A 22,049-nucleotide genomic window follows, 5' to 3' on the forward strand; every position below is an offset into this window, starting at 1 on the left:
ATAGGATAGAATTGCATCATATTTTCGAAATTTCCTTTTCAAAATTTCAAGTGATTCTTCTTCTTCCTTTCTCAGATCAAATCTTATTCAAATCCAATTCTATCTCATTTCAAGATTCAAAAATTCAATTTCAAAGTCCAATTTGACTTTGAAATTCCAAAATCATTTTATATTCAAACTTCAAATTTCCAACTCAATTCAAAATTCAATTTCAAAGTTCAATTTAACTTTGAAGTTTCTGATTCATTTTCAAATTCAAAAATCAAGTTTATCTTCTTATCTTCAAAACCAAAAACCACAAGTTTGAGATTGATTTTGAATCTTGACTCTTCTTAAATTTTAAATTCAATCTGGGTTTTCAAAACCCAGATCCATCTTCAAAAGTCCCATTTGGACTTTCAAAACCCAAATCCAAAGTTAGATCAACTTGGATCCAGTTTTCTAAATACAATTCTACTTTTGGATCTTAGACTTCAGATCCAAATTGCATCATGAATTCCAGATCTTAGATCCAAATCCACCTTAGGATCCAGAACCCAATTCCACTTTGGATCTTAGACTTCAGATCCAAATTCCATTTAGGATTCAAAATCCAATTTCACCTTGGATCTCGGATTACAGATCCAAATTCCACTTAGGATCTAGATCCCCATTCTACATTGGATCTCAGATTTAGATCCAAAATCCATCCTAGGATCCAGAATCCAATTCTACTTTGGATCTTCAGACTTTAGATCCAAATCCATTCTAGGATCCAGAATCCAATTCTACATTGGATCTCAGACTTCAGATCCAAAATCCATTATTTAGGATCCAGAATCCAATTCACCTCTGATCTCTGACTTTAGATCCAAATTCATTCTAGGATCCAGAATCCATTTTTACTTTGGATCTCAGACTTCAGATCCAATTCCATCTTAGGATCCAGGACCCAACCCTATCTTGGATCCCAGATTTTAGATCTAAATACCATCTTGGATTCCAAATCTTGAATCCAATTCCATTCAAAATTCCAAATCCAAAATTCCACTTTAAATCCAAACCTTAAAATCAATTCCATTTCATTCCGGATTTCAAATCAAGTTCTCATTTCAGATCCTAAACTCAAAATTCAACTTTGAACTCTATTTAGAATCCGGATCTTGGATTCGGATTTCATCTTGAAATTCCAACTTTTAGATCAATTTCATTTCTCAATTTTTATCCAGATTTCCCAATTCTATCTTTCCTTCTGATTTTGAACTCCAAAGTTAGAATTCAATTCCATTTTCATTCTGATTCAAAGTCCATTTATGAATTTGAAAATTCCTTTCTTCTTCTTTTATCTTAAAAACTTCAAAATCATTTTCCAAAATCTAGATTTATTTTCCCAAGCTCTTGATTATTCTAAAAACTTAGAACTCCAAATCTTAAGTTCTAAGTTCGAAATCATTTCTTCACTTTATCAGATTCATCTCAGAAACCACTTGGGAATTCTTCAAAACATTTTTCAAAAAGAGCATACATCTTTGCATTCGCACAAGCATGATTCTTTGTGTATTTAGACTTAGGATAAATTCTTAGATAATTTCTTAGCAAAGCAAAAGGCATAAATTCGACCCTTGGTTCGATTACCCCTAGTAAAGGCGCCAGGAACGGTCAAACCTCGTACCGACGAGCGGATCCCGTCTCCATGTTTTCCCGCAAATATTTCAAAAACGGAGGCGAGTTATTTCAAATATTTTCAAAATTAAGGTCAAGTGAGACCCGCAAAAGAATTCTTCTCTTCACTTCTTTCTTTTTCTCTTCTCTCTTCTTTTCTCTCTTTTATTTTTCTCCCTTCAAAAAGGAGGAAAATAGAGGTTAGAAAGGAAAAGAGAAGGAAGAGAGAGAACATTACGAGAAGAAAAATTTTGCGATGATCACAACATCCTCCCAACATTGATTACATACCAAAAGACTTGTAAAACAGAAGCTATCATTTCAGAAAAATTGGTCGGGAGGATTGAAGGCTACAATGTTGTAGTGTATGTCTGTAGGGTATTGCTGCATGTTAGAAATTACACAAATTAGATATTGATAAGCTGCACATAATGCAATTTACATGAGAAGTAATATAATATATTACATACTTATTCATGCGAAGGGTTTGGTTGCTTTTGCTTAGAGGTTGGTTGTTTCTTAGACCTTTTCTTGTCAACCAATTCTAGTGCACCTTTTGTCCTTCGACGACTGCGATCAGAGACAGGTTTTCTTTTGATACCCTTCTCTAGGTGAATTTTTCCATCATAATCTACAACATTGACTCGTGACTTGTTGAAGATGATGTTTATGCTTTGACGTAACTTCTCATGAGTATCAAGGGAAGCATGATTTTCACCTCCGTTGTTCGCTCCTATTTTCTTGGACTGGTCTTCATAAGCTGCAATAGACTGATGGTGAATTAGTTGCATATTTTCAAGTAACTCCCTTGACACTTTTCTCATGCATACATAGATTTCTTTACTTTTTAATGCCAAATTTGCAATATGCATAAGTGACCTACATAGTTGTTGGTAACGGGAGGCTATATGACACTTCTCATCAATACCAGATTGATTGACATTATTTGTATCCAATAGTTCAATATTTGCTTATCTCATTCATCATCGCATTAAATATGACTCAGGTATTTCTTGTATCTTCTCTTGATTAAGTGCTTTTAATGCATGACGACATAAAATACCTTTGAATTCATATATTTTGCACATACATTCAACTGTTATGTTGTCAACATTGTATGTAACATGTGCTTCTTTCCTTTTCGGATGCTCTTTTCCCTCCTATACAATATGGTATTTGTGTATATTCTCGGTTTACACGCGTCCTTCTATGTTGCAATTCATGACCTGTATAACCTCCTTCTTAATCCATTCAAATACAGTTAGTGTATACAGATCTGCAGGCTGCATCAATATTTTCATGCCCAAAGTTACAGGGTGTGTATAGATTCAGTGTGACATGCATAGATTTAGCTCTTTGTGTGCTTATCATACCTGCACAAAAGTATTGTCTTCCATATGCCAATGCTCACTTCTCTTTTTCTGCATATAAATTTTGTAACCACATACAGTCTTCAAGGTCGTACATCTGAATCATTTCCTCCTAATCAGACATAACGGTAACCTCGTCTACGCTCTCAAGTACACAACTTTTAAACTTTTTGTCAAACCCTGTCTTCTGATTAAATATGTGTCCTATGTTCTTTGCTGCATTTTGAAAGATAGGCCATAAATATAGGCAATGATGTGCATCTGGCCATACATGAGACACTGCAGCCGCAATTGCGCGATCACCATCTGTAAGTACAACTTCATGTTGCTTCTCATTCATTGCCTGTGTAAATACTCTGAACAACCACTCAAAGCTTTCCTTGGTCTGGTCATACAAAAAGTGTCGCCTAATATACAACTTTGTGAGTGATGGTTCACTCTGACAAACTGCGTAAATGACTACTATCAATATTAATCTTTCTTGTCGTATAAAAAACAAGCACATCATTAAAGCAATCATAATCAATTCTTGACTTTAAATCTGCCCAAAACATATTCACAATATATCCATCTTCATTCAGTTGCATTGCACTAAAGAAACTAGGGTCAATGCTTGATTTCTTCTGTAAGTAATCAATCAAAGAACAAATTTATCCATTCTTCATGTTATTTGTCCTCTTCCTTCTCAAGTGGTTTCTTAGATCCATAGGTGTGAATGACACATTATTGCGACCACCATCTATATGCGCACATAAATTGTATATCTTTTTTGGTGCAATGTCGACGCTATCAGCTATTTCAACAATTGCAGCATGCGCTTTAGTTACTTTATGATGTGGCCTTAATATAAGAGTCATAAATGAAGTTGCTAAATCATGGTTATGATCACTGATTAAAGTATGAAGTACATATTTTCCATTTGGAAGTCTTCGTAACACCATTCTCGTTGAACATCCACATTTTGAATCTGGCTTGCTCCTTATTGGATTTCCACTTGACTTCTTCCAACCTTCCTTAGAACAAACATATGTCTTTCTCACCACGACACCCTGTGCATTTTTTGACCAAGAATAACTTCTAACACTGAAGCCAAGTTTTAAGGTATAATCATTGTAAAATTTATATGCAACTTCCTCATTAAACTACATTCTTTCTACGGAAACAGAGTCAAGTGTACTATCATGTACATTCTTAGTGTCTGTACCTTTATCAAGTGTATTGTCATGATCGTTTACCTCATTATCGAATTGCATTTCTTCTGCTGGAACATTCAAGTCAAGAGTGAATCCAATGCTTGCACCATTCTTATAATGTGCATCATTAGTGCATGTGTTCACTTCTTTAGGTGTGTCATTAGTACAGGTGTTCACTTCTCCATAACTTTCTAATGATTGAGATAGATCATCTTCACTGCAACCAGATGATAAGCTCATCACTGTCATAAGCAAGATATCAATTTGTATTAACTAGTGCATACGTTTACTATGATTTAATCAAGATACATATAACAATGGATACCGATAAGGTTAAGCAAGTCAAAGAAATGATTGAATGAATCACAATATAAAAGCAACATCGATTTTTTATTTTCTTATACTATGCATTGAGTTGTTATTTATCATGCCAATAAAAAATGATTTGTTGTATATATGTGTTGATGATAGTGATTCACGTGACAACGATTTAATTATATCTACGACGTTATGAAGCGATTTTAATAGAATTATGTAAATGAGCAACGATTTGAAAACATAAATTGTCACCTTAAGCGTGCAACAATGTATTTCCGCACACACGTTTTAAAACTCTTTCTACAAATATCTTACAAATCGATACTAGAAAATACATAATATCTTACAAATTGATATACATATCGCATAATATATTACAAATCGATACGACAATTCAACATAATAGCTTACAAATCGACACTACAAAACACATAATGTCTTACAAATCGATATACATATGGCAAAATATATTACAAATCGATACAAAAATTTAGCTTAATAGCTTACAAATCGATATTAACAAACAAAATAATATCTCACAAATCGGTATTATGTTACTACAACGGCGATTTGTGATACATTGCATATACTGGGTAAATGGACGATACCGGATGGGTTAGAGGCCCTTTCTCACATCTGTAAACAAGCATTCTTGTCAACAGGTCCCAAAGTCTTACAAATATCTTTAATTTTCAAATCATCGAAAAGACAAGATCCACCTGCAATAACAAAACAATGCCTTAATGGCACCCACAATGACATACGTTCTTCAACAATAGCATGATGACATGGAAAGGTACTCACGATGCCTTAATGGCACTTGTTGGAGTGTTTGTGCGTCATTGTTTTTTTTCATACTGTCTAATGAAAATAAAGAAAAAAAGAAGATTGTAAAAAGAGATGGCTGGCAAATGCCCTTATGATGCCCATCAATGATCGAACCAGTCGATTGATTTATAGTTATCTCCACGAGGTAGGAACAAACTCGAGAATGTTTTGTAACACAAGGCAGGAACGAGAAAACGACAATGTGTTGTAACACAAGTTGAAAACCAAGGCGAGAACCTGGACTCGAGACGACGACAAAAGGTGCTCTGACGATAGCAAACGATGGTAAAGAGTGTGTCGTCAAAGGAAGCTCCTGTTACAGCAGATGGTGCAAACGGAACGTTTGGACTTTGAAGAGTTAACATCATCCTCGACTTTCTGGATGAAGGATATTTTTGTCCTTTTTCTCGAACTATTGTTTCCCTTTTTTGGATGGAGGGCATTTTTATTTTTTTTCTCGAACCGTCGTTTCATGGCAAGAATGGCGGGAAAGGGTAGTTAAGTCTTTGCAACCATACCAGACTCCGATGCTAAGTGATGCCGACACACACGGGGATACGAGCCCCACATGCTTATATTTGTGGTGCTCATTCGGACTCCCGAACACGCACGTGCATCTTCGGGGGAGAACACACAACACCCTCCCTTGCCTGGTAGTACCATGCTAGCCATTTTTCTGCTAGAAGTGGCTGAAATTTTGTTTTTTTATTTGTTTAATGTTTTTAACACATTGCTGGTTATTTGGACATTTTCAGCTACTGGAGGGTCAGATCACAGATGTGCCAAAAAAAATTACAGTTTTTATCCAAGGGTTCCTTACTCACGAGGGTAGCAAACATTGTCCTATATGGGAAAATGTTGCTACTTGTGGGTAAGGAGGTGGGAGAGAAGTTGTTTTAACTAATCTAACCCAATGCATTTGGTTAGCATTAAAGAAATAATAAGAATTGACGTTTGAATTGAATTTTTTTAAGGCAAACTGTGAGTTTTTAAGGGTTGAAAAATCGATATATTGTAGGCCAATGATTTTTCATCCCTCAAAAAACCTGACACACACATCGGAAAAATATAGTCCAAGGCCTGGTTTGTACTGGACCAAGTTTATAGATCACATCAGGGGTTAGCAATAATAATAATAATAACTTAATGGTACACTAAGAGGTTCCTTATCCACCAGGGTGGCAATCATCCCATATGTGTGTGTGTGTGTGTGTGAGAGAGAGAGAGAGAGAGAGTATGTCTCTGTTTTTTCAAAAGTAGTGGCAAAGGTGTCCTCGAAAGTCGTAAACGTTCCGTGTTTGGCAACGCTTTGCAAAAGGGACCCTCCATTGTGTTCCATCTAGATGAATACGAACCTTATTAACTTGTCAACATTTTCGCTTTGATGTTTGCAAACCAATAAGAGTCTTCAATGTCTCCCCTAAAAAATAAAGTGTTCAATGTCCAAGGGTTTCAACCTGGACCAACATCTTTCATTCATGTGGGAATCACATGGAACTTAACCAAGATCATGAACCTCATTTTCAAAGTTCATGATTTTGTTCGCGTGCAATATAACCAAATATCATGGTTGCACAAGTAATTGAGTGCATCCAAAATATTAGGTTTGGGGTGACGTGAGGTGTGACGACTTCGCCAGATACATTCAACGAATTGTCCTTTTTCCCTTGTACCTAATTGGCATGGACACTATGGTCCTACCTATTTTGCCTCTTAGGGTGTACAGTAATATTGTAACACACTTGATTATTTTATTAATTACTGCCAGGACGTTAAAAATGCTTGTGGAGCGGACCCTATAGGAGCCACTTGACAAGTCGCTATCGTAGATAGGGACATCCCAACCACTTGGTTTAAGAACCAGACCCTATAGGACCCTTGGTCAAACGAATCAAGGTCTTGGTAAAAAATTAGTCGATCTTGGTGGCCTAGTTATAAATAGTCGGGGAGATTCAGCCGCAGATGGCTCCTGCAACCGACTGATAAAGGGCTCAGCTCAGTAAGCCTCTGGTAAAAATACTGAACCTAGCCCATTCTTGCACTCCAAATGCAATTGGGCTGGGAATGATCTGGCCCGGACCAAACCAATTACATTTAGATTGGAAAAAGACTTCGGTTGACCAGGCTTGGTCAATAATTTTAGGCCAACCGCAAAGCCCAGCCCATCCTGGGCACGTAACTGGTGTAGATCATTTTCAAATAATACCGAGCCCACATGAAAGATGGTCAAACTTGAACATGTAGTAAAGGCAGTGACTTTCTTCCCTAGGTTGAAGGTGAGATTTATGTTGCGAGGCAAAGTCAGGTAGGATCTGGTCCAAATGTTATTTTATTTTATTTTATTTTTTTATATCTAATTTCAACGGAGAAAACAAATTTTAACGCAGGAACTAAGCCAGGTAATACATCGAATGGTCTAGATTGATCCACGTGTACTGATCTTGGACCATGTATTTAGATACGTGTGATCTCTGAATAGGTGGGCCCAAGTCGTCTGAGTACTAATCTGAACCACAAGTTCGAGTGAGGCACATCTAAGTGGGCTCGGTATTATCTGGCTTTCAAAAGTACAAAGGGACCTACACTGGCAAAAGCAATCCTATCAAACGCAGGGTGAGATTGCAACCACAAAACCCACCCCTCTGAGTAGGACCCACAGAGGGGTGGATTTTGTGGTTGTAAACGCTCGGCGTTTGAAAGGATCCACCCACCCTCGGATGGGAAACACTTCATTATTGGACTTTTTGAAGCACAGTTTGGTCGGCATGACTTCAACATTTTTGGATATGAATTTAGGCATAGATCCAGGTTCAATCGTAACAGTCGCACATAACTTGAGCTCTGCAAAGAGCTGTCCTCTGTCAAAAGTATAATGGGGAACATCGTTCTCCAATATATATATATATATATATACACGCACAAAACATTGTCCAAAATTTGTTTTTCATGTATTATATTATGTTAAAGTTCTGTAAAAACATGTCATTTTTAGACTAAGCAATCTTTTGAAAATGCATTTGGGCGTAATATCGACCATTGAAGATATCTTTATGTTCCTGGTCCCACAGGTAGGTCTGGATTTGAACCTAGGTCTAGGTTAGATTAGGCAGTCTAAAATAGGTTTAGGTTCAGTTTGGGTTTTAATAGGGTTTGGTAAAAAAATTGGTTCTCCCAAATTTAAGTAGAAAAAATATTGAAAATTTAGGAGGGGCTTCTAGACATGTTAAGATAACGTGTAAAAATATTAGGATTTTAGGGTTTGTCATTTGGGAGGTAAAATTCCTGAATTTTTTAAGATTTTTTTGGGATAGGGTTCTATTTGGATTCTAACCGACCTTGAGAGATTAATTATTCCTCTTAGAGTAACAATCAAGAAATTATGAAAATTTTAAGGTAGGTTTGGGATAAGCTAGGAAAGGTGCCGTTAAAATTTTGGGTTCAGAGTCCTTAAGGTTACATAGATAAAAATAAGGAAACACAAAAAATGGGTTTGGGTCTGGACTAAGATTTGGTAAAAATAGGTTACAATTTCAGATTTATTTCTCCTCACTGAGAAAGATAATTAAACTAATTTTTGGACCAAGGACAATTAGGTTAGACTATAGTTAAATTTTGAGGCTTGAACTATATTAGGTTTGGGAGAAACGTTCAGGTGAAGTCGAGTCAGATTATGAAAATATGAGCAACAAAATGTTAAACCTGAGGCTAGGTTTAATGTGTTTAGGGAGTCTACTACTTGGTTCAGGGTTAAGGATTGGGCTTACCTAACTTACTAGGGTTTTGAGGGGTTAGCTAGATGGTCTTCTAAGGGTCCAAGTGTAGGAGATGGTCCAGCGAAGTTGACTTGGCTGATGCAGGCTGGTTCCATATATTTCTTTGATGTTGTTGCGCGGTTCGGACTTAAGTTCACACCAAGTCTTGTTGAGGTTGACCTACAAGAGGTCCAAGCTCAAAGGAAGGAGCCTACTTGAGAATATACTAGGGCCTAGGGGCCACGGCATCAAAGAGAGTGAAATAGAGAAGGGAGATATGTCACTTGAGAGAGTGAGAGAGAGAGGGGAACATCCTTGGGGGATACAAGTTGGAGAAATAGAGAGTGAGGAACTTTCACTTTTGTTAAACTAACTTCATATCTTTTTTTGAACTATAAGAGAGCCTCTACATATAGGCTCAAAGGAGATACATAAAAGTTTCATCAAATACAAAAAATGTAAATGCAAAATGAGAAATCCTAAGAGGCTCCTTGGAGTCTCAACTCTAAAATAGGTAAAACCTTCTTAAGGTTAGGATAATACCTAGGACCTTCTTAAATCACCTTTGCACATTCAACTAGGCACCCCAAGAGGGGAGGTCGACCTCCCTAGTGGGCCCCCACATAACTGGTTGTTTCTTTGTAAGACCCACAAATTTTTAGGTATTTTAATACGATTCTTAATATAAAAACATTGATTTTACCTATTGCTTATATATATAGAGTATAGAATGCTAAGTTGATAGGATTGATTAAATTTGATTGGTCATTTTTTAATTTTAGAAAATACAACCTTGAAATTTAATTTTGGAAAATATAGCTTTGAAAAAAAAATTGAAGACATTTGATTGATTGTGATTCATTCAATAAAGATAGATTTGAAGAAATTTGGATAATCATTATTTATTCAATAAAAATAGATTTTTGAAATTCGAATTCACTCAATAAAAATAGATTTGAAGAAATTTGGATAATCATGATTTATTCAATAAAAATAGATTTTTGAAATTTGAATTCACTCAATGAAATTAGATTTAAAGAAATTTGGATAATTGTGATTCATTCAATAAAAATAGATTTTTGAAATTCGGATTTACTCAATGAAATTAGATTTGAAGAAATCCACACAATTGTGATTCATTCAATAAAAATAGATTTTTGAAATTTGGATTCACTCAATGAAATTAGATTTGAAGAAATTCGGACAATTGTGATTCATTCAAATAAAAAAATAGATTTTTTTGAAATTCGGATTCACTCAATGAAATTAGATTTGAGGAAACTTGGATAATTGTGATTCATTTAATAAAAGTAAATTTTTGAAATTCGGATTCACTCAATGAAATTAGATTTGAAGAAATTCGAATAATTGTGAACATTCAATAAAAATGGATTTCTTGAAATTTGTATTCACTCAATGATAGTAGATTTGAAAAATTGGAATGAATTATGCTTCTCTTAAGAAAGAATAAAACTTGAAAATTTGATAAATATAGCAAAGTGATTTCTTGGAAAATTATTACTCAAATTCCAAATTCCCGCAATGAAAGAAAACTAAGAATCAGTCCTTGAGAAAACATCGAATATAGTCTACCAAGGGATTTCTTTTCAAAAGTTTGAGTCTTATACGATTTTTAGAAATAGTATCAATACAAAACTCATGCACTTTAAGAATAAGGTGTTTAAAGGATGGTATGGCAAAAGGTTCATATCCAATACATGATTTGACATAAATCAATAAAGCATTGTTTAAAAATCAAACCATTATGTGATTCACAATGTTAAGAGGGGCTAGATATGTCTATACTTAGACTCTTGCCAACTCAACTTGAGAGACTTCACAAGTCTATGCGTGTGCAAGAGGCACGACCAAAGCTGTACGAAGCTCATGGCAAAAGCTAGGTGACAATGCAACAAAATTATGTATGAGATGTGCCAAACACTCACAAGAATCGTATAGATGTGCTCATGAAGGTGACAAATGTGCATTGACTTAGACTAACAAACTTATGCTTGATTGTGATTCATACATGTATATGCATAGGCCGAATGCCATATAAATGTATACAACACTTGTGTGATAGTGTGATATATTGCCTATAAAATGAAAGGTTAGGCAAAGAAAGTGATATGACAAATATATGCATAAGTGGTATATGCTGCATATAAGCTAGTGATATTAATGTTCATGATTTTATAATGATGCCTTCAGCAATATTGCTGCATCCAACTTATTATGATATTAATTGATGCATTGAGACATGATGAACATCTCATATGTGTAGAATGAACTAACTGCAAAAAGGCATTAAGTGCTCTATTGAGAACTGGGTGGCCACACCCCATGAGAAAAAGTCTTACCACTTATACTAACACCCATATATTTAATCTTGTATTTATGCCATCATTCACAAGGTACTTTTCAAAGAGGCACGTGATTTGGGCTGGGCATAGACCTTGTCATGATATACTGCCTTGCGAGGAGTATGGGGCTATTGAGCCTTAACACCTCGTCTGATACGAGAACATGACTACTAACATACCCATAATGAACATAGAGTCGCCCATGTCACCCATTCACAAATTGGTTCACCTAAGAGAGGGTGGATGGTATAACCTCGAGTGACAATTGTCGCATGTAGATTTTTAAAACGACATGTCATATCGACTTGAAAAATGAGGAGCAAGGTGTTCTCAGACCTTCGTCAAAGCAAGAGCCATAGAAGCAAAAACCTCAGGATCTTGGTAGCGCCTTAGCAGCAACAGAAGCATTTTCAGAATTTTAGCAAAAAACTTGAGTTCAAGGAGAGACAACTGAAGAAGATAACTTTTTGGGACAAAAAATAGAATGATAATCAGGATGACAGATAGAATGCTCAAGGGCAAAATCACCAAGACAACCGAAACCAAAATTAGAATAATTATCAGGGATGGTATAACAGAAACAAGAACTATTGTAAAAATTAGAGGAATAATGATAGGGTTGTGAATGCATCTTAGACAGAAGATCTACCAAAGTATCAACCAAGGATGGGCCCCCTACAAAGAGTATCGACGCTCAAGGAATCGAGTGTTGGTGTGTCTTTGTCTAACAAGGCACTCACATATGTGGATGTCATCATGAATGGAGTGGTCACTCAGGTCATGGTTGATTTAGATATCACTCATAACTTTATGTCCTAAGAAGAAGCAAAGTGGTTGGGATTAAAGTCCATAAAGAAGGTGAGCCACATGAAAGCGGTAAACTCTGAAGTGAAGTCAATCCTCAGTGATGCAAAGAATGTGACTCTCAAGATGGGAGATTGGTTGGGCATGACCAGTTTTTTGGTAGCCCCACTTGATGATTTTAAGGTAATCCTCGATATGGAGTTCTTGCACGCAAACAAATCCTATATCATGCCCCATTTGAACATCGTGTTTATAATGGATGAGTGATGCCCTTGTATGATCCCTACTTGTCCTGTTGGCACTTCGCAAATGTGGATGATCTCCACGATTCAGTTGAAGAAGGGCATCAAGCAGGGTGATAAGACCTTCCTGGCGGCCCTCCGTGAAGCAGAACCTGTGAAGAAAACATATACCCCGTCTGGACTTGTCCCCAAGTTGGATGAGTTTAAGGAGGTAATGCCTCCTAAGCTCTCAAAAAGATTATCGAGGTAGATCATGAGATTGAACTACTGCCGGGGGTGAAGCCCCTTGCTATGGCCCCATACCGCATAGCTCTGCCAGAGTTGAAAGAGCTACGAAGACAGTTAGATGACATGTTGGCCTCTGACATCATTCATCCCTCAAAGGCACCATTTGGCGCACCCATGCTTTTTCAGAAGAAACTTGATGGGTCTCAACGATTGTGTGTGAACTACTGGGTGCTAAACAAGGTGACAATAAAAAACAAGTATCCTTTGTCATTGAAGTTGACATGTTCAATCAGTTGACAAATGCCCAAGTGTTTTCAAAGTTAGACTTGTGATTAGGGTATTGGCAGGTTAGAATTGTAAAAGGAGATAAACCCAAGACTATGTGTGTGATAAGATATGAAGCATATGAGTTCTTGGTTATGTCGTTTAGTCTGCCGAACACCCCTGCAATCTTCTCGACCATCATGAACAAAATCTTCTACCCGTATTTGGACTAGTTTGTAGTCATCTACTTAGATGACATCGTTGTCTACAACAAGAATCTAGAAGATCACGCGCGTCACTTGCGCATTGTGTTTCAATTGTGGAAGGATAATGACTTATATGTAAAATAGGAGAAGTGTCTATTCGGGAAAGTGTAAGTCGAGTTCTTGGGCCATGTTATTGGACATGGCATGTTGCAAATGGACCACCAGAAGGTCCAAGCCATTGTTAAGTGGAAGTTTCCCTCCTTAGTGTCAAAGTTGTGGTCATTTTTTAGACTCGTGAATTATTATCGTCGGTTTATCAAGAACTATTCTCTAGCTTGTGCCCCTCTCATATATCTACTTTGGAAGGATCAAAGTTGGGCTTGACCGGATGCATGCTAGGCAACCTTCAAAGAGATGAAGAGGGTTGTTACCAGTGATCCATTATTGAAGCTGCCTAACCACATGAAGACATTTGAAGTCCATACAAATGCTTCGGATTTTGTAACCGGTGGAGTGCTCATGCAAGAAGGGCACCCCATTGCTTTTGAAAGCTACAAACTAAAGGACGTTAAGGGACAATATTGTGTGCACGAGAAAGAAATGACTTCAATTGTGTATTGCTTGAGGGTTTGGCATCACTACCTCCTGGGATCTCAGTTCGTTGTTAAGACGAACAACGTTGCCACTAGCTACTTCTAAACTAAAAAAAAAAACTTAGCCCTAAGCATGCTAAATGATAACAGTTTCTAGCAGAGTTTGACATGGTCTTAGATTATAAACCTAAAAAGACCAATGTCGTAGCCGACACATTAAGCAGAAAGGTCAAGTTGGCAGCCTTACAAGAGGAGGATGCCTCATCTTTTCAGCCTCAAAGCGACATCCTCGATTGCATTCAGGAAGGCATCCAGTTTTATCCATCAGCTCAACACTTGCTGGCCCTAGTTCAGCAAGGGAAAACCAGGAGATTCTGGATACAAGACGACCTCCTGGTGACTAAGGGTGGTCACATTTTTGTACTGTGATGGGAATCATTATAAAGATTGGTGATCAAGAATTGTCATGATACCCGATACTCAGATCACCCGGGGCAATATCGGACGCTCGCCTTAGTAGAGCAAACCTACTACTAGCCTTTTATATGGGAAGATATAAAAGGTTATGTTTGCACCTGCCTGACCTGCCAACAGGATAAGTCGAGTAATCAGAAGTCCGCAGGATTACTCAAACCTCTTCCTATTCTAAGCCATCCATGAGAAAGCATTTTCATGGACTTTATTCTGGGACTATCGAAGGTGAACAACTATAGTTTGATATTTGTGGTGGTTGATTGGTTTTCAAAGTATGCCATCTTCATGTTGATGTTGCCCACAGGTACAGCTGAGTGAGTCACAGGATTGTTCATGAAGCACATCGTGACCAGCTTGAGGATTTCAAAAAATATCATTAGCGACCATGACTCATGCTTTATAGGAAAGTTATGGCAAAAAGTGTTTTGATTGTTAGAGACAGAAGTGCACTTTTCAATGTGCTTTCATCCCCAAACGGATGGCCAGACTGAGAGAACCAACTCTCTCCTCAAATAATATTTGTATCACTTTATAGGCTCAACTCAGAAAGACTGGGTAGACCTTCTAAACATTGCTCGGTTCTCCCATAACCTACAGAAGTGTAAATCAACTGGTCATAGTCCCTTTGAATTGACAACGGGGAGACAACCCTAGACGTCACACACCATTGCAGCAAACTATAAAGGCAAGGCACCACTTGTCCACTGTTTTGCTCAAGACTGGCAGGATCAAATAGAGTTAGTCAAGGTGTTCCTGCACAAAGTTGCCAAGAGGATGAAGAAGGCGGATCAGAAGCGCCACCCTGCGGAGTTTAAAGTCAGAGACCAAGTATTGGTCAAGTTATACCCCTAGAGAACCAAGATCTTTCAGGGTCTCCATCAGAGCCTCATCCACAAATATGAAGGCCCCTTTCATATCATCAACCGAGTAGACAACCTTGCCTATAAGCTCAAAGTTTCTCTACACTTTCAAGCACATCCAATCTTTCACGTCAGCAACCTTAAGTCGTTTCACGTCGATGAAGAAGTCAGCAACCATAAGTAGCCGAAGCGTGCACCAGCATCTCTTTGCACAACTGATGCCAAAGAAGTAGAATATATCATGGATCATCTGTGCAATCATTAAGGACATATCAAAGAGTATTTAGTCAAGTGGAAAGGAGTGCGAAAAAAAATCAGTTGGGAGAAAGTGAAGAACGTCCACTAATTTCCCTCAGTAGTAGACGAGTATAAAGTATGGGCCCTATCACCAAGGACTTCGACAACTTAGGTGGGGGAGAATATTAGGCCCAAAACTTTTTACGCAAAGTTTTTCCTTGTAATAACCTACTGAAAGCCTTGTGTGGCTTACAATGACCGATCAGCCTTATAACCCTTTGCATATATTTAAATACATGTACTTTTGCATTTTCCTTAATGAGAATGGCATGCTTGGCACTATTGTATATTTTTCATGTTCAAAAAATTGATTGTTGTTTGAAAGTTTCTCTCTCCCCCTCTATTCTTTCTCTACTCGCTCTGCTCTATGTGATTGTTGCCTCCTTGTAATTGTGTGTTTGCATGCAATACTGCCTACACACTTGTTGCTTTCGAAAGATCTATTGTGTTCGCTTTTTGAACTCGCTAAAGGCTTGTTGGGTCAAGGTTCGCCCAACACTGCATGAGCATTTGAAGTTTAGCCCATGACAGTTCACCTTGATACTAGATTTGTTACATTCTTAGGCCCATAGGTAGGTCTGGGTTTGAACCTAGGTCTAGGTTAGGTTGGATAGGCTAAAATAGGTTTTGTTTCAATTTAGTAGGGTTTAATAAAAAAATCATTTATCCCAAATTACAACAAATAAATTACTAAAAATTTAGAAGGGACTTCTAGACAGGTTAGGCTAGCTTCAGTAAAAACATTAGGATTTTAAGGCTTGTCATTTAGGAGGTGAAATTCTTGAAAATTTTGGAATTTTCTAGGGACAAGGTTCTATTTGAATTCGGACATACCTTGAGAGATTAATTTATTCTTCTTAGAGTACCAATAAAAAAATTATGAAAATTTTAGAATAGGTTTGGGATAGGCTAGGGAGGTTATGTTAAAATTTTGGGTTTGGGGTCCTTAAGGTCAGGGAGATAAAATTAAGGGAACATAGAAAACAGGTTTGAGTCTGGACTGGTTCTAGATTGAGATTTGGTAAAAAATAAGTTACAGTTTTAGATTTATTTCTCCTTACTAGAAATGAGGATTGATCCTATTTTTTGTGGGTAGACTAAGGACAAGTAGGTTAGACTATGGTTAAATTTTGAGGCTTAGACTAGGTCAAGTTTGGGAGAAATGTTTAGGTGAACTTGGGTCAGATTCTGTAAATATGAGCAAAAGAATGTTGAACCTGAAGCTCAGAGATTTTTGTTCTTTCTTTAAAAATTTGAACCTTCCTAACAAGTTTATTCCTGTACTTGGGATTCCTATACTTTAGACTTTCCTCTCAGGTTGGTCTAAGATAGCAACACTCAGCTTCACTGAAAATTTTCTTCTATAATTATGCCTTGGTTTTTAAGTGACTAGTTATAGGGATATGAGATTATGTCTCAAGGCATTCCTGTTAGGTTTGATGGTCCCCACTAAAGCTTGAACTCTAAAGGATTAGAGCTTGGTGAGAATGCATTCAAGTGCACCTCTTGCCCCTAGGAGAATTCTCTAAAGTCTTTGTCATTAGCTCATTTTATTTCTTACTTTTTCCACCCTTTGACTTGAGGTCCGGCAACCATAGTTCTCATGGCTTTCCGATCTAAGAGGGATGCCCCTAGCTATCCAGCCTCTACCTCCAAAGACCATATGACAGGAGTGCCATCTTGCCATAGGTCTAGAGGTAAGTATTGGCTTTCTTCTAGCACACATTTTTCTATTCCAACCTCTACCCCTGAGGCAATTGTATGACAAGAGCCTGCCACCACGTCATAGATTCAGAGGTGGGTATTGTTTTTTTTTTCTCTTTTCCCTTGAGATAAAAGAAAAAGCTCCTCAAAAGACCAACCTATGAAGCTTATTAGCATTGAAGGTATTCAACATCCGAATCTTTTCCTAGAGAGTTGGTTACCTGGGTGGGTTCTATAGGCTTGACACTCATGCATTGATAATGATCTCATATCCCTATAATTCATCCTTATATAATCATGGGCCAAAATTATTTGATTAAAATATATTAGTCTCATTGTATCGTTGCATTATTTTAACCTAAGAATTGAATGTTTTATGTGGTAGACTCTCAGGTGTAGGAATATACTTGGGGGGAGAATTGTTTTAAAGAGAGTTAGATCCATTTTGGGAGGAGATCTCTGACCTTTAATAATCTTTTAATGTCATCATGATAGAGCTCTATCCTCCTCCTATGACTGTTGGAGTCAAGGTGAACTGGATTGTCAAGACCGTTATAGGTTTTGTCGAACGAGGTCAAACCAGTTCAAGGATGATTAGGGTATGAAGACCATTTTATGGTCTCACCGAATGAGGTCTAACCAGTGTTCTGAACAACTGGGATGTAAAGACCACTATGTGGACTCGCTGAACGAGGTTGGGCCAATAACCAGAACTAACTAGGCTTTCAAGACCACTTGGGTCTCATCGAACGAGGTTGAGCCAGTTTGCAATTTGTATGCTTGGTTGTTAGAGGTTCCTTCTTGCCTAAGAAATTTAGACTTTGAAATGACTTTACAATGCCCTATTCTTGGGTTTTGCATAGGTTCAGACTCCTTTGATATGCCCCCATATGGTTTTGACATAAAAGCATCATTGATAATGATTAGAAAAAACAAAAAAAGGGGTTTGACAAAGGCTTTTTTAGTCTCGTCAACATGAATAGCATGCCCCTGCAATTAAGATGATAGCTTGGACCCTAGAACGAAATATATTTTTAAAATTTCTTGGCTTTTCTCATTTTTTTATTTTTTGAAATATTTTAATTTCTTTTTCAAAACTTTTTTTATTTTTTTGGAATTTTTGGTTTTTATTTTATTTTTTTATTTTTTAAAAGACTGTTTTATAGAATCTAGGTTTTGAATGCTTACTTGAGGTCATGGGATGATAACTAATGCAGGTCTTTCCTCTTCCATACCATTGTGATTCTACCATGACCTGTTGTTGCCTTGTTTTGAGCATAGTGTCTTCTTTTTGTTGAAGGAGAGATGGAAGAGTCTAAGCTACCTTGTAGCTTTTCCTGTCCTAGGCTGAGTCCTTGTAGGGAGAGAATTGGTCCCATGCTATCTACTCCTTTCACTAAACTTATATTGGTGGTCTTTTTCTAGAAATGGTCCCTCATGACCCAAGAGAGTTATTTATTTTTGTTCTTTTTTTGTTTGGATCTGTTGTGGTATAAACCATAGGTTCTCATTTTTTATGCGGCTGGAAGAGGCTCTCTTATGACCTTGGGCCTTTTGAAAAGGTTTTTGACTGACATTTGGTCCGAACTGGATGACACTACATTCACGACTGGGTTAGACGATGGGTCATTTCTTCTTTCGACCAAACAGTTGCCATGTTTGTTTGCCTCTCAGGTTTGGACAATATGAGTTGTATAGGAAAGTTGTCATTTCTATGATGGACGTTAGGAGAAAAACATTGGTGTGATTGTTGTTTGCAGGACCCAGATTAGTAACATTTATTTGACTGGTTTCCTGGTTCTCCCATGAGATTCCTCTTTCTTAGACCCTTCGCTCTCCTTGATAACAGATCTAGGTATTAGAGGCATCGAGTATGAACAGTTACTACAGATGAGAGCTCGAGGAGCATAAACTATTATATTGTCAGATTGTCCTTTCTCTATAGCTTTTCTCAGGAACTAGTTCTCTCTTGCTTCACAAGCCTGAACCGTTTTTTCTATGATACAGTCATTGTTACTTTCCTCTAATTGTTCTTCATTCACCAACAGCTCCCCACTGTCTATATGATCTTAGATGATGTGTCTAAGGATAAAGCAGTCTTCGGGGTCATGACCCACAACTCTATGATACATGTAGTATTTGGTTGGTTGGTTTCCTTTTATTTATGGTGGGTTAGACACCTCGGTCAGCTTGACTAGGCCATCCTGTAATACTAGATCTAGGACCTGTGACTGAGGTTGTTCAAACTTGGTGAATGTTCAATCTCTGGTCCACTTATGATTGCCCCCATATCCGTTCTTGTTCTGCTTCTTCGGAGAGCTCTTCTAGCTACTTGTAGTGTACTCTTGGCTACTATTTTTCTTGGCCTTTTGCCTCGTGGCCTGCACTGTATTGACATGGCCTTTGGATGAGTCTGTCTTTTTGTATATGTTGTTGTTGTCTTTGTTGCTCTTCAAGAAGTCATCATATACTCCTCTCTTAATGATTACCTTAAAGGTTGTAGCGTTCTAGATGAGTTTGGCATAGGTTTCAACATGAGCCATGCTGATGAGGCTCCATAGAAGTTAAAAGAAGTTGTCCATTAGGATAACCAGTACATGAAAATTTGAGATCATCTCCTTTATCCTACTGACCATGGATCGCCACTAGTTGATGAACTTGTGAGCACCTTCCTCTTTCTTTTGCTTTAGATCATACAATTGGCTAATGGTGGCAAGGGCCTCAACATTAAATATGAATCGTTCCATAAACAAATTTATGATCTACTTGAATTCTCTTATGTTCTAGAGGTTCAGTGTGGCAAATCATTCTAATGCCTATTCCTTTAGGCTTCTGGAGAACCAATTAATTAGCCTCCTATCAGCATTTTGATATTTGGCCATACTTCCCACGAATAGAGATAAGTGAGTCATTGGGTCCCCTTTTTCACTGAATTCCAAAAATTTGAGGGGTGTATAGTCATCATTATTACATCCCTCAGGCAAGAAGTCATCCATAAAATATTCTCATCAATCTATATTCATGTATTTTATCCTTAAGGTTAGGCTCTCAACCATGTCATCCAATGATTTAATCTTTTTGTTTGCTTCTGGTGACATGGTTTGGACTGGAAGAGTCAACCTGGATTTGTGGACTCTCCTTTCCTGATCAGATACATGGGACTCTTCCCACTGATTGTACTCCTTGTCTTCTTGAGGGTTTGAAGTATGTCTGGTTCTTCTTCTAATCTCTACGTCAGCCCATGCCTTTTCATATTCTGGTTCTTGGGCTCTTCTGGATCTTCTTTCAGCTCATGCATGTTCTTATTCCAATTGCTCTTGGGTCTCTTTTATATTTTTTTCATTCTTTTCATATTCCATCTTGCATGTGCTAGCACATCCTCTTCCTTAGACCAGGCTATGAAATATGAGGTCCTAGGGGTTCGTCTCCTGGTTGACTCACTTGTGCTAGAAGTATCTATCTCGTAAATCATATGAGAGACTTTACGAGACTGATGAGGGTATCATTATTCAGACCAAGCTTTGAAATAAGAGGTCTTGGGAACTTGTCTTTTGATAGATTCATCTGTACCAGAATTATGTATCTCGTAACCCATGTGAGGGACTTTACGAGACCGATAAAAGTACTGACATGAGCTGGACTGAGGGAACATCGGGGCCTTTTCTTTTTTTTGGTCATCCATAAACTCATCATGAATGTCTGTGTGGGTCCTTTCTTCAGGATCCTCATCGAATATGATGTTTTGTATAATATGGAGTGGCATCATGTACGTGAAATTTTCTAGAGGTGGTTCCTCTGGAATGGATTGGATTTTGGATTTTTGGGCTTTAGATCGAGTATTCATCATACCCTAAACAATTGATTTACATAGGCCCAAACAAGTAATCGAGAGATTTTGAAAATTGATGGGTACCCTAAAAAGTTGCATTCACTTATCCGCAAGGTCTCTTCAGGTTCGAAGGTTCAGGGTTCTCTTCCGTGTCCATAGTGATATACTCAAGCTAACAACTTAAGGGTACTAGTACAGATAATGTAGCTCCAATGGTACCACCACTGATATACCTAAGCTAACAACTTAAGAATATTGGTGGAGAGATCTAAAGATCTAAATGATAGGATAGAAGAATTTGAAAATTTTCAAATAAAAGAGTTCTTTTTCTAAGAGAGGGAAAAAAGTAAAAAGCACAAAATGAAATCAAACAATGTTTCAAAACAAGACCTAACTTGTTGGAGGTTGTATCTTTTTTATTTTCTAAGTGAGCATGTAAGTCTTCAGCAAGTGTTTCTAGAATTGTGAGAAATCCTAGGCCTAATATTGATGCATGAAACTAATGCAAAAGTAACCTATACATAAGATAAAACAATTTAAACAGAAAATCTACCAAAAAGAAGCCAAAGAAGGCATAGATGCGAGGGTCTGTGGATGGCATTGTCAGTCAGCAGACGGCAAAATTTGCAAGTGTGAGGATCTGCAAATGACATTGTCTGTCAGCAACAACAGAACCTACCGATGTGAGGATCTGCAAATGTGAAGATCCGCAGACAACTCTGTCTGACGGCAGACGGCCAAACATGTAGACACGAGGGTCTATAGACGGCATTGTTGTATAGTGGACGACCAAACATTACCGAATGGCACTGTCAATGGACGATGTTGTCTTGCAAATCTTTTCGGTAGACATTGCCAGATGGCAAATATGCAGACACAAGGGTCTCTAAATGGCCAAATGTTATTGGACATCGCTATCAACAGACGACTAATTTAACACCCTAAGATTTTTAACCCAAAAATTTGAATAATTTTTTTTTTGTCAACAAAAACATTTTTCAACATCTTGAATAAAAAACCTTGGTTAAGTTACGGTCGATTGGATCTTAATAAGATCCAACGACTATCAATAACCCTACTTAA

The sequence above is a fragment of the Nuphar pumila genome, chromosome 13 (assembly GCF_984573655.1).
Source record: "Nuphar pumila chromosome 13, dmNupPumi1.hap1.1, whole genome shotgun sequence".
NCBI lineage: Eukaryota > Viridiplantae > Streptophyta > Magnoliopsida > Nymphaeales > Nymphaeaceae > Nuphar > Nuphar pumila.